Raw genomic sequence first — 13,601 nt, forward strand, 5'->3', positions numbered from 1 at the left:
AAGCCCTGGAAACAATACAAGACCGTTTATTTACATTCCCACTGGGAGTAAAAGTGATCAAGACTTCTTAGGACAGGGATCTGCAGGGTCTGGACCAATCAGATTTTAGATGTTGGTAATTAATGACCTCTGCTTTCTGCTTCGTTTTGGAGAGTGTTGATTGATTATCTTGTCAGGCAGAGGATAAGCTTGAGGTGTTTTTTTTTTTGTTTGTTTGTTTTTTGTTTTGCTTTTTAGAGGTAGGGCCTCACTGTAGCTCAGTCTGACCTGGAAATCACTCTGTAGTCTCAGAGTGGCCTCAAACTCATGGCAATCATCCTACCTCTGCCTCCCAAGTGCTGGGATTAAAGGCGTACGCCACCACACTCGGCTGTTTTTTTTTTTTAATTTTTTTTTTGTTCATTTTTTATTTATTTATTTGAGAGCGGCAGACATAGAGAGAAAGACAGATAGAGGGAGAGAGAGAGAATGGGCACGCCAGGGCTTCTAGCCACTGCAAACGAACTCCAGACGCGTGCACCCCCTTGTGCATCTGGCTAACGTGGGACCTGGGGAACCGATCCTCGAACCGGGGTCCTTAGGCTTCACAGGCAAGCGCTTAACCGCTAAGCCATCTCTCCAGCCCTGTTTTTTGTTTTAATGTATTTGTCGGTATGTGTATGCATGTAGGCACATGTGTGTGAGGATGTATGTGGAGGTCAACATCCTGTGTGGATGTCTTCCTTTATTGCTTTCCACCTTATTTTGAAACAGGCTATCTTCTTGCTTGTACCCAGAGCTCACAGGTGAGTGAGTGTAGACAAGCTAGCCACTTAGCCCCAGGAATCCTCACCAGCACTGGGGTTGCAGACATGTACCACCGCCCGCAGTTTATACAGTGCTGGGCATCCAACCCAGGGCTTCATGTGTGTGCCAAGTGTGCGTTCTACCAATTTAGGTATTTCCTCAGCTGATTTCTTGGTCTTGGATTTTGTTATGAATATTAAATTATTGGCTCTTTTTTGTACAACGGGACCGGGTTATAGGTGATGAATTCCTTCTCAGATGTTGTCCAGGCTGATGTTGACATGTGCTGCTCTGGCTCAGAGCCCAAAGCAGACAACGCCATACTATCTGCCGCCACAGCTAATAGCGCATTAACGTAGTGGTTTCAGGCCAGCTGTTGGCCCAGTAAGTTAACAGCTGCTCACAGAACAGGGTCAGCACAACTTCAGATGGAGAGGTGATTCCACAGCAACCAGGACACTGTGTCAAGATAAATTAAGACCAGAGGAGATCCCAAGACTGCAGGCCCTCAGGTTAGTGCTCCATCTCAGTACAGAGGCACTGCCCCCACTGGGCTTCAGAACTCAGGTAAGGTCCCAAACTTCCAGGTCCCCTAAACAAGTCAGAATGTCCATTTGACATCAGGTCCAGGGTCAGAGGCTCCAGTCTGATAAATCAACATTCTTACTGTTTTGTTTTTTTTTTTGTTGTTCATTTTTATTTATTTGAGAATGACAAACAGAGAGAGAAAGAGGCAGAGAGAGAGAGAATGGGTGCGCCAGGGCCTCTAGCCACTGCAAATGAACTCCAGATGTGTGCGTCCCCTTATGCATCTGGCTAACGTGGGTCCTGGAGAATCAAGCCTTGAACCGGGGTCCTTCGGCTTCACAGGTAAAAGCCATCTCTCCATCCCTGTTTTGTTTTGTTTTTAAAGTAGGGTCTCACTGTAGCCCAGGCTGACTTGGAATTTACTCTGTATTCTCAGGGTGGCCTTGAACTCATACAATCCTCCTACCTCTGCCTCCCAAATGCTGAGATTAAAGGCATGTACTATGCCCTACTGACTTGGAATTTTTTTTCTTTTTAAAAATTTTTTATTTCAAGGTAGGGTCTCACTCAATCAGCCCAGGCTGACTTAGAATTCACTGTGTAGTCTTAGGGTGGCCTCAAACTCATGGTGATCCTCCTACCTTTGCCTCCCAAGTGCTGGGATTAAAGGTGAGGCCAGCCTGAGACTACATAGTGAATTCCAGATCAGCCTGAGCTAGAGCAAGACCCTACTTCAAAACAAACAAATAAATAAAAGACAAACAAAAAAAAAAACCAACCCTATCTGTATACACACGTGTATACTGTATTATATTATCTTGCATATGTAGTGGGATTGGAGAGATGGCTCAGCAGTCAAAGGTGCTTGCTTGCAAAGCCTGATGGTCTAGGTTCAATTTCCCAATATCCATGTAAAACCAGATGCTCAAAGTGGCATATCCATCTGGAGTCTGTTTGAAGTGGTATGAGGCTCTGAAACGCCCATTCTCTCACTCTTTCTCTCAAATACGTATTTTTTAAAATGTGCTGGATGTAGTTGAGTTGGTGGAACCCTTGCCTAGCATGCAAGAACTCCTGGGTTCGATCCCCAGGACTGCATAAACTGGGTGTGGTAGCACACATTTGTAATTCTAGCATTTGGGAGGTAGACTCAGGAGGAACAGAAGCTGAAGATCATCGTAGTAAAGCTACATAGTAAAATAGAGGCCAACCTGAGCTACATGAGACCCTGTCTCAAATAACAAAAGTAAGCCGGGCATGGTGGTGCACACCTTTAATCCTAGCACATGGGAGGCAGAGAGGTAGGAGGATTGCCATGAGTTCAAGGCCAGCCTGAAACTACATAGTAAATTTCAGGTTAGCCTGGACTGGAGTGACACCTTACCTCTAAAAACAAAAACAAAACAAAACAAAAGTGTATGGCGAACTTTTATTCAGCCTTACAAGAAGACCCTCCCATGCTGCAGCATGGGTGAAATTGAGGACACACTGGTGAAGTAAACCATTTAGCTCAGAAAAAGACTGTATGAGCCCACTTACACATTTAGAACAGTCAAAATTATGGAAACAGAAACTAGAATGGTAGTTGCCAAGGGCTGGAAGGAAGAAGAATACATTTGATGGATAGACAGTTTCCTTTTTTTTTTTTTTTTTTTTTTTTTTTTTTTTTTTTTTGATGTAGGGTCTTGCACTAGCCCAGGCTGACCTGGAATTCAGTATGTAGTCTCAGGCTGGCCTTGAACTCACAGCAATCCTCTGACCTCTGCCTCCTGAGTGCTAAGACTAAAGGCATATACCACCACACCTAGTGAGTTTCAGTTTTAATAATTGAAAATATAGCTGGGGGCTGGAGAGATGGCTTAGCGGTTAAGTCACTTGCCTACAAAGCCAAACAACTCAGGTTTGAGTCCCCAGGACCCAGGTAAGCCAGATGCACAAGGTGGCGCATGTGTCTGGAGTTTGTTTGCAGTGGTTAGAGGCCCCGGCACACCCATTTTCTCTCTCTGCCTCTTCCTCTCTCTCAAATAAAAATAAAACAAAACAAATTTGGGCTGGAGAGATGGCTTAGCTGTTAGGGCGATGCCTGCGAAGCCTAAGGACCCAGGTTCAATTCTCTAGGTCCCATGTAAGCCTGATGCACATGGTGACACATGTATCTCAGGTTTGTTTGCAGTGGCTAGACTCCCTGGCACACCCATTTTCTCTCTGTCTGTCTCTCTTCTCTCCCTCTGTGCTTGCAAATAAGATAAATAAGATCAAAATAGAATAAATTCACAGGAAAAAAAAAGAAAATATAGCTGGGCGTGGTAATGCATATCTTTAGTCTTAGCACTCATTGTAGAATCACTGTGAGTTCAAGGCCAGCCTTAGACTACATACTGAATTCCAGGTCAGCCTGGGCTAGTGCAAGACCTTACCTTGAAAAAACAAAACAACAACAAAAAAGCTCAGTTATACAACAGTGTAAACATAGTTAATACCACTGACCTATCCAATAGAAGTCATGAAATAGGAGGTTAGGGATTTTTTTTTCCCCTAAAATCTTACATTTGGATTGAAAAATTGCTAAGCCAGGCATGGTTTTAATTCCAGAACTCAGGATGCTGTAGTAAGGAGGGTTGCTGTGAATTGTCCAGCCTTAGGTAGAATGAGACCCTACCTCAAAACAAAAACAAGTAAAAGAAACCTTTAATCAAACAAACGTGAACTTTATTTTTTTAAAGATTTTTTTTTTTCCCTTCAATGTAAGGTCTCATGGTGGTGTACCACGCCTGGCTTTATATATATATTTTTAAAGATTTATTTATTTATTTATTTATTTATTTATTTATTTATTTATTTATTTATTAAAAGCAGAGAGAGGGAGAGAAAGAGAGAAGGCACACCAGGGCCTCTAGCCACTGGAAACAAACCTGAGATACATGTGTTACCATGTGCATCTGGCTTACATGGTACCTAGAGAATTGAACCTGGGTCCTTAGGCTTCTCAGGCATCGCCCTAACAGCTAAACTATCTCTCCCAGCCCTATATTTTTCTTAATATTTTTATTTATTTGCAAGCATAAAGAAAAGAGAGAAAAATAGAATGGGCATGCCAGGGCCTCCAGCCACTGAGAATAAACTCCAGACTCACGTGCCTCTTTGTGCTTCTAGCTTTACATGGGTACTGGGGAATAGAACTTGGGTCATTAGACTCTGAAGGCAAGCACCTTAACCGCTAAGCCATCTCTCCCGCCCTGTTTATTTTTTCTTGTTTGTTTTAGCGCTAACCCAGGCTGACCTGGATGACACTATGTAGTCTCGGGCTGGCCTCAAACTCACAGCCATCCTCCTACCTCAGCCTCCCAAGTGCTGGGATTAAAGGTGTGTGCCACCATACTGGGAACTATCATCACTCAATACTGAGGATATAAAGAAAAGCCCCTAGGCTTCCATCTTCAGAGGTAAGCCAATGTTGTATTCATATCCATTTCTTTCCAGAAATACTTATGCATGTGGAAGCAAGCACATATGTCCACTTCTAGCAGCCAGGTCCAGAATTCAGTGCATTTACATTTGCTGTCTTTAGTAAGAGTGCGCTACAGGAACCGAAATCCAAAATTAGTGGCACCAAAATTGGAGAACTCAACTGTCTTGAAAGGGGACACTTAGACATTTAGCAGGAAGATCTACTGGTATGCAGTCAGTCTTCCCGTGAACATTATATCTTGTGCTTGGCATATTAATGCACACCTGTAATCCCAGTATCAAGGAAGCTGAGGCAGGAGGGTCAGAAATTTGAAGCCAGCCTAAGCTATGTATATAGTGAAACCCTGTCTAAAAATAACTTAAAAAAAAACAAAAACTGCTGGTTATGATGACATACACCTTTAATCCCAGTACTTGGGAAGTTGAAGTAGGATTACCATGAATTTGAGGCCAGCCTGAGCTGTAGAGTGAATTCCTGGTCAGTCTGGCCTACAATTAGATTCTGCCTCAAAAAAAAGTGTGTGTGTGGGGAGAGGGTGGCGGCTAGAGAGATGGCCACAGTTAAGGTACTTGCCTAAAAAGCCAAAGGACCCAAGTTTGACTCCCCAGGACCCACATAAGCCAGATGTACAAGGTGGCACATGCATCTGGGTTTATTTGCAGTGACTAGAGGTCCTAGTGTGCCCATTCTCTTTCTCCACCCCCCTTATCTGCCTCTTTCACTCTCTCAAATAAATGAATACAAAAATTTTAAAAGTTTAAAAATGTGCCAGGTGTGGTGATGCACACCTTTAATCCCAGCACTTGAGAGGCAGAGGTAGGAGGATCACCATGAGTTTGAGGCCACCCTGAGACTACATAGTGAATTCCAGGTCAGCCTGGGCTAGAGCGAGACCCTACCTCAAAAAAATAAGATTAAAAAAAAAAAGAGCTGGGTGGAAACAGGGAAGATGGCTCAGCTATTGTTGCAGTCAGGTTCACATTGCTGGTAGAAATCACCCAACTAAGAGCAGCTTGTGGAGGAAAAAAAAAAAAAAAAGGTTTATTTTGGCTTACAGGCTTGAGGGGGAAGCTCCACAATGGCAGCATGAGCAGAGGGTGGACATCATCCCCTGGCCAACACAGGGTAGACAATACCAACAGGAGAGTGTGCCAAATATGGCAAGGGGAAACTGGCTATAACACCCATAAGCCTGCCTCCAATAATATACTCCCTCCAGGAGGCATTTATTCCAAAATCTCCATCAGCTGGGAACCTAGTGTTCAGAACACCTAAGTTTATGGGGGACACCTGAATGAAACCACCACCGCTATTAAAGACTTTGGCTTGAAAAGCCTGAGCTAGAGTGAGACCCTACCTCGAAAAACAAAAACAAAAACTAACAAAAATCTTGGCTCAAACATCTGGTGTTTGCAGCAGCAAGAGGCACTGATATGCCTCTATGCATCCCCCACAATGTTAAATAATTTTTTAGTCTTTTAAAAAATTTATTTATTTTGTTTGTTTTTCAAGGTAGGGTCTCACTCTAGCCCAGGCTGACCTGGAATTCACTATTTAGTCTCAGGGTGGCCTCGAACTCATGGCGATCCTCCTACCTCTGCCTCTCAAGTGCTGGGATTAAATGTGTGCACCACCACACCTGGCTGTGATTTTTGTTTATTTATTTTCACATGTATGTATCTTGTGTGCTAGAGCCTATTGCCTCTGAAAAATGAACACCAGATACTTACATCAGAAGCTTTTACCACTTGTATCTTACATGGGTGGCTTGGGAAATAAACTCTGGCCAGCAGGCTGTGCCAGCCCACACCTTAACCATTGGGCAATCTTCCCAGCCCTGCTTGTTTTTGTTGTATTTAGTACAGTGACTTGATTGTAAGATTTAATGACTTTTGTTCTGGTTATGAAGGTGTTACATGCGCCTTATTTTAAAACTTACAAAATTTAAAGCCGGGTGTGGTGGCACATGCCTTTAATCCCAGCACCCAAGAGGCAGAGGTAGGAGGACTGTCATGAATTTGATGCCAGCCTGGGACTACAGAGTGAATATCAGGTCAGCCTGAGCTAGAGTGATACCCTAACTCGATGAAATAACAACAGCAGCAACAACAAAGTTACAAAATTTAGGGCTGGAGAGATGGCTTGGTGGTTAAGGCATTTGCCGGCAAAGCCAAAGGATCCTGGTTTGATTCTCCAGGACCCACGTAAGCCAGATGCATGCATCTGGAGTTTGTTTACAGCGGCTAGATGCCCTGGTATGTCTATTCTCTCCCTCTGTCTCTCCTCCCTCTCTTTCAAATAAATAAATACATATGTTTTTTAAAAACTTACAAAATTTAGTTTTAAGCTGGGCGTGGTGGCACACGTATTTATTTATTCCCAGCATTCGCAGGCAGAGGTAGAAGGATCACCACGAGTTTGAGGTCCACCCTGAGACTACATAGTGAATGAATTCCAGGTCAGCCTGGACAAGAGTGAGATTCCACCTCAAAAGAAAATAATAATAATAAAAAGCAATAGAAGGGCTGAAGAGATGTCTGTCTTCTTTCTATCTCTTTCTACATGCAAATAAATAAAAACATGTTTTTTTTTAAATGAAAATGGGAGCTGGAGAGATGACTCAGCTGTTAAGGCACTTGCCTGCAAAGCCTATCAAAGCCCAGGTTTGATTCCCCAGAACCCCCGTAAAGCCAGACGCGCAAGGTGGTGCATCCTTCTCGAGTTTGTTTGCAGTGGCTGGAGGTCCGGGTGCGCACATTCTCTATTCGCTCTCTCTCTATCTGCCTCTTCCTCTCACTCTCAAATTAAAAAAAAAAAAAATTGTTAAAATTTTAAGTGAAAATAGCCAGGCGTGGTGGCACATGCCTTTGATCCTAGCACTCATGAGGCAGAGGTAGGAGGATTGCCATGAGTTTGAGGCCAGCCTGAGACTACATAGTTAATTCCAGGTCAGCCTGGGCTAGAGTGAGACCCTACCTCAAAAAAAAAAACAAAAATAAATATAAAAATAGGGCTGGAGCGATGGTGTTTACACAAACTGCCATGTCTGTGTCCTCCTCAACCAGCTATATGTCAGGTGGTCCCCAGAAAGGGCTCAGGGGAAAAGAGATGGAGCTATCAAGCTAGACACCTTCAGGGGCTTGGAGTTGCAGAAATAGGACCTTTCATGAAAGAAAGCCACAGCATCTGATAAGTATTGCTGGCAACATAAAGGATGGACCCAAGGGAGTGTGACCTACAGGCTGGTTTCAGTACCTGTGGGCGGGACAGCAGTCGCTCTGCTGACTGGGGTGGTGAGCATCACCTGAGGCGCTGTGCAGGGCTGGCCCACAGCACTCAACTCAAGCTGTGGGTCCCAGGGCCTTTCTGATGGGTACGTAGTGCTGGGGACAATGAAGTTTCTACTTAGGAAATTCCAGCAGTGAGAAGGGGTTGCAGTAACTGGTGGGGAAGGTGGGGTGGAATCCTCATTTTCTTTTTTCCACCGGTGGGTTATTCTTTCATCACTGTTGTGCAATGAGAAACATCCACACTGTGCACATGCCACAGAGGGTGTCTGCAATTCAAGTGCTTCGCTAGCCAGCTGTGGTGGGCAAGTCAGCTGTGGTGGGCATGCTTTAGTCTCAACCTACGGGAGGCTGAGGCAGGAGGGGCGCTGTGAGTATGAGGCCATCAGCCTGGGCTACAGAGTGAGTTCCTGGTCAGCCTGGGCTAGAGTGAAACCCTACCTCAAACAAACAAACGGACTGAAAGAATGGCTTAGTGGTTTAGGTGTTTGCCTGCAAAGCCAAAGGACCCAGGTTCGATTCCCCAGGACCCACATTAGCCAAATGCACAAGGGGGCACATGCATCTGGAGTTCACTTGCAGTGGCTGGAGGCCCTAGAGTGCCTGTTCTCTCCCTCTCTCTCTCTTCCTCTTTCTCTGTCAAATAAATAAATAAAATATTTAAAAAAAAATTAAAAACAGCAATAGTAATAATAAAATAAGAAGTTGGGCATGGTGGTGATGCCTTTAATCCCAGCACTTGGAAGGCAGAGGTAGGAGGATTGCCTAGAGTTCAAGGCCATCTTGAGACACACAGTGAATTCCGGGTCAGCCTGGGCTAGAGAGAGACCACAACTCAAAAAAAAAAAACAAAAAACCAAAAAATATAAAATAAAATTAAAAGGCATTATTTTTTTGTGGTTGTTTTGTTTCCACACTTCAAAGATCACTCAAGTTCCAGATTAAAGTCCAGTTGGAACATCTGTGAGCCAGTCAGGATGTTCATGTCCTACTGCATGGCTCCCTTGGACCTAGCCTCACTCACAACCACACCACCTGCTTGAGCCTTTGTCTGGCAGCAGCTCAGATGTCATGTGGGATCTGGGGTGCTGTTGCAGCACATGACAATATCAAAGTCCAAGTGACAGGTATTAAGGCACAAGGTGAGTAGAAGACAAAGTGGGGGTTTGGGTTACAAGGGTGAGGAAGGTCCAGGAACGGAGAGAGATTTCCCAGGTCACACCTAGAAGGAAAGATGGACCAAAATGAGCTGGAGAAGGCTGGAGGAAACAGGCAGCCCGCTAGAGCCCAGCTGCAGGATGCCCTGGGTGGGGGGGCCCTGCAGGAGCGGAGCTGGTCCGTGCCACAAGCCAGATGGTGGGAGGGAGAAGGGGGATTTGAAGTTGGGCACTTTCACGTTTGCTCCTCAGTCTGGGGGGTGGTAGAGGGCTGGATTTGGTGAGGTTGTCTTTTATTTTTATTTTTTCAAGGTAGGATCTCACTCTAGCCCAGGCTGATCTGGAATTCACTGTGTAGTCTCCGGCTGGCCTCAAACTTACAATCTTCCTACTTCTGCCTCTTACGTGCTGGGATTAAAGGCATGTGCCACCATGCCTGACTACTTATTTTTACTTTTTTAAAAAAATAGTGTGTTTTTGCAAGTAGAGAGAGAGAGAAGAGAGACTGACAGAGAGAATGAGCACACCAGGGTCTTCAGTCACTGCCAATGCACTCCAGATGCAAGTAGCACTCTGTGCATCTGTCTTTATGAGGGTACTGGGGAATCAAACTCGGGTCATTAGGCTTTGCAGGCAGGAGTCTTAACCACTGAGCCACCTATAGTCCTCTCTCTTTTTTAAAACAGATTTTTAAATTTTATTTATTTATGAGAGAAAGAGAAAACAAACAAACAAAATGAATGAACCAGGGTCTCTTGTTTCTGCAAGTGAATGCCTGTCTGGCTTTATGTGGGTGACTGGAGAATTGAACGTGGGCTGGCAGGCCTTACAAGCACTGAGCCATATCCCTAGCCCATGTTTTGTTTGGTTTGGTTTTTTGGTTTTCCAAGGTTGGGTCTCACTCTGGCCCAGGCTGACCTGGAATTCCCTGTGTAGTGTCATAGTGTCAGGGTGACCTTGAACTCATGGTGATCCTCCTACCCCTGCATCTTGAGTGCTGGGATTAAAGGGGTGCGCCATATTGCCCAGCCCAGTTTTGTTTTTTGAGACAGGGTCTCGTGTAACCCAGCTGGTCTCTAACTTGCCTATGCAGCTGAGGATATTCTCCTGCCTCCACTTCCCATGTACTGGGATCGCAGGTAAGTACCACTATGCCAGACATTAAGGATGGAAAGAACTTGGGAACGTCATGGGAAGCATGAGCAGCTACTGGGGGAGAGATTGGTAAGTGGCAGAATGGCATTCTGAAATTGGAGGAGGGATTGGACCTCAAAGGTGGAGGGGAGGGCTGGAGAGAGGGCTCAGTGGTTAAGACACTTGCCTGTGAAACCTAACAACCCAAGTTCGATTCCCCCCTACCACTGGAAGAGAAGGGGTGGTTTGGGATGTGGAAAAGACAGAGGCATAGAGATAGAGATGAAATGGAGAAGGAAGAAGGCAGTGGCCCAGGACAGTGCAAGGGGCCACAGTGCGCTCAGCAGAAGCTGGGGGCTTGTTTTGTGGTGATAATAGTCCAAGCCATTTGAGGATCTCTGTCATCCTAAGAGCATCCCTGCCACCCTTTCCCCATGCTTCAGTCCTCTGTCCAGAAGCGAATCGCAGAGAAGTGTCTTAAAACCAAACTTCCTTTGGGCTGGAGAAATGGCATTTGCCTGCCAAGCCTAAGGACCCAGGTTCAGTTCCTTAGTACCCACATAAACCAGATGCATAAGGTGGCCCATGCATCTGGAGTTCATTTGTAGCGGATGGAGGTCCTGGTGCACCCATTCTCCCCCCCCCCCCCGCCCTTACAAATAAATAAATATCTTTTTAAAAAACAAACTTCCTTCCAGGCATGGTGGTGCACACCTTTAATTCCAGCACTCGGGAGGCTGAGACTGCATAGTGAATTCTAGGTTAGCCTGGGCTAGAGATTCCCACCCTATCATGAAAAACCAAAAACAAACAAAAAACTTCCTCTGATCTTACTTGGTGGAGCTAACACTTCATCTTTCCAGAGGTCTCTCGATGGGGAGACCTTATTTTTGAAGGAATTCAGGATCAGGCTTGGTGTGGAAAAAGCTGCCGGGGTCAGCTGGAGGAAAAGCAGATAGCAAGTTTATTTTAAACCCAAGTGGGCACTAGAGCTGCCAGCAAGAAGCAGACGGCTCCTGGGGAGAATGGAGATTGGCAGCCGCTCAGACACTTGTCAGAAAGCAGGGCTTCCGGTGGCTGGGAGCCAGAGCCAGGCTGGAGGGGCTTGGCATGATGAGACGAGCAGACTGGCAGCACCCAGGACTCCACCTTGAACACTGCCCAAGGAGGCAATGGGACCAGAGGATGGGAGCCTGCAGGCTGGCAGCCCCCTGAGGTGAACTATCCATGCCCCCTTCTCTGAGAATGCATCAGGCCTGGACTCCATCTATGGCCACATAGACCATGTGAATAGCATTGTCCAAGTGTAGAAGGCAGAAAGCTGGGTGTGGTGGTGCATGTCATCAATCCCAGCACTTGGGAAACAGAGGTAGGAGGATCTTCATGAGTTCAAGGCCACCCTGAGACTACATAGTGAATTCCAGGTCAGCCTGGGCTAGAGCAAGATCCTACCTTGAAAATTTTTTTAAAAAAGAAAAAACAAAGAGTAGAAGGTAGAATCTTTTGGGGGCCCCTTACAACCAAAGTTCCATCATTAGAAGTTTTCTGCTGATGTCCCAGGGAGCCGACTTGGGATGCAGTGTTATGCATGAGTGGCTTCACGTCCCATCATCATCGCCAGGTAGCTGGGGAGGTGTCATGATAATTCCTAAATGCTATTGTAAGGGCCACCAGAACTCCAATTCAGAGAAGATCTCTTGGTGTTAAAAGCTTAAGTTTCTTGAGGGTCATGGCAATAATAGCTTAAGTCCCAGCACTGCCAGGCACTTAGTGCCCCAATACTTTGAACACTGGAATTACGGCCGAGGAACCCAGGCCTGCCCGTAGGCATGAAACTTCCTGGGTTTGACTAGGGGTTTTCAACAGTCTCCTCCACACCGAGCCTCAGAGCAGGGCTGTTCTCTCCACTAACCTTCTGGGAAAGTTGGTAGACGTTTTATTCACAAGTTCCCAGGGCCCGGGGTCCTATTAGGGCACAATAAATCCAAGTCTGTCACTCCAGTTAAAACCCCCCATCCTGCCTGTGACATCCTAGCTCTTCCCTCACAATCTGACTATATATCCCAGACTGGCCTCGAACTTGCTATCCTTCAGCCTTAGCCTCCACTGTGTTGAGATAAGAGCCACCACACCTGGCTCTGGCCCCTCCCTTATCTTCTTGAAAGCACTGTACACACAAGTGCCCCTGACCCACATGTCAGGCAGTACATGAGGCTGGCAGTGTACTGTACCAAGCAAAGATCTAGATCCTTCCAGCTATCCCTGCCTCATCTCACTTTAAGCTTCCTGGGTTTCTGATTTACTGCTTAATCTCATCATCGTCACCTAAAGCCACTGAGCACTTGAAATGTGGTTAGTCCAAACCTAGACATGATTCAGATACATATGAAATTCCTGGATCCAAAGACTTTATAGAAAATTTAAAAAAAAAGGGAGAAAATAGGGGAGGGAAGAAAGAAAAGATAGATCGATCTTGGCACTGGGGACATAGCTCAGGGGTAGAGCTCTTACCTAGTATGCCCAAAGTCCTGGATTATTTCATGTTGATTACATGTTGAGATGATAACAGTTTGGGTATATTGGCTGTTTTTTTTTTTTTTTTCCTTTTTCTGTCTTTTTTGTTGTTGTTGTTAGGTAGGGTCTTGCTCTAGCCCAAGTTGACTTGGAATTCACTATGTTGTCTCAGGGTGGTCTCAAACTCACAGTGATCCTCCTACCTCTGCCTCCTGAGTGCTGGGATTAAAGGCGTGCGCCACCATACCCAGCAGAGAGAGACACACACACACAGGATAAGCACACCAGGGCCTCTTGCTGCTGCAAGTGAACTCCACGTGCATGTGCCACTTTGTGCACATGGCTTATATGGGTACTGGGGAATTGAACTCAGGTCGTTAAGGCTTTATGGGCAAGTGCTTTAACCACTGAGCCATCTCTTCAGCCCTTTTACCTGGGTTTTTTTTTTTTTTTTTTTTTGATTTTTCGGGGTAGAGTCTCACTCTAGCCCATGCTGACCTGGATGGAATTCACTATGCCGTTAGTCTCAGAGTGGCCTCAAACTCAGCCCTCCTGCTGAGTGCTGGGATTAGGTGTGCACCACCATGCCTGGCCTACCACCTAAAATTCTAATTGAGAAGTGCTGACCAGTGTGTGGACAGAGGCACAGAAGTAGTCTGGGAACGTGATCGAAGCAAAGGAATTTCTACTTGAAGGAAAAACCATATACCATAGTATCCCTTGCTA

At 45.6% G+C, this 13,601-nt stretch overlaps 1 non-coding gene across 1 annotated transcript; it reads right to left on the bottom strand.

Annotated features, from left to right (window-relative positions):
* Positions 1-1,384: 1,384 nt before the first annotated feature.
* On the bottom strand, positions 1,385-1,451 carry LOC123463844. Its single transcript, XR_006639216.1, has one exon. It is a non-coding gene; the product is annotated as a small nucleolar RNA SNORD52 (small nucleolar RNA).
* Between the last annotated feature and the right edge of the window lie 12,150 nt (positions 1,452-13,601).

This window comes from Jaculus jaculus, chromosome 9 (genome assembly GCF_020740685.1).
Source record: "Jaculus jaculus isolate mJacJac1 chromosome 9, mJacJac1.mat.Y.cur, whole genome shotgun sequence".
Taxonomy (NCBI): domain Eukaryota; kingdom Metazoa; phylum Chordata; class Mammalia; order Rodentia; family Dipodidae; genus Jaculus; species Jaculus jaculus.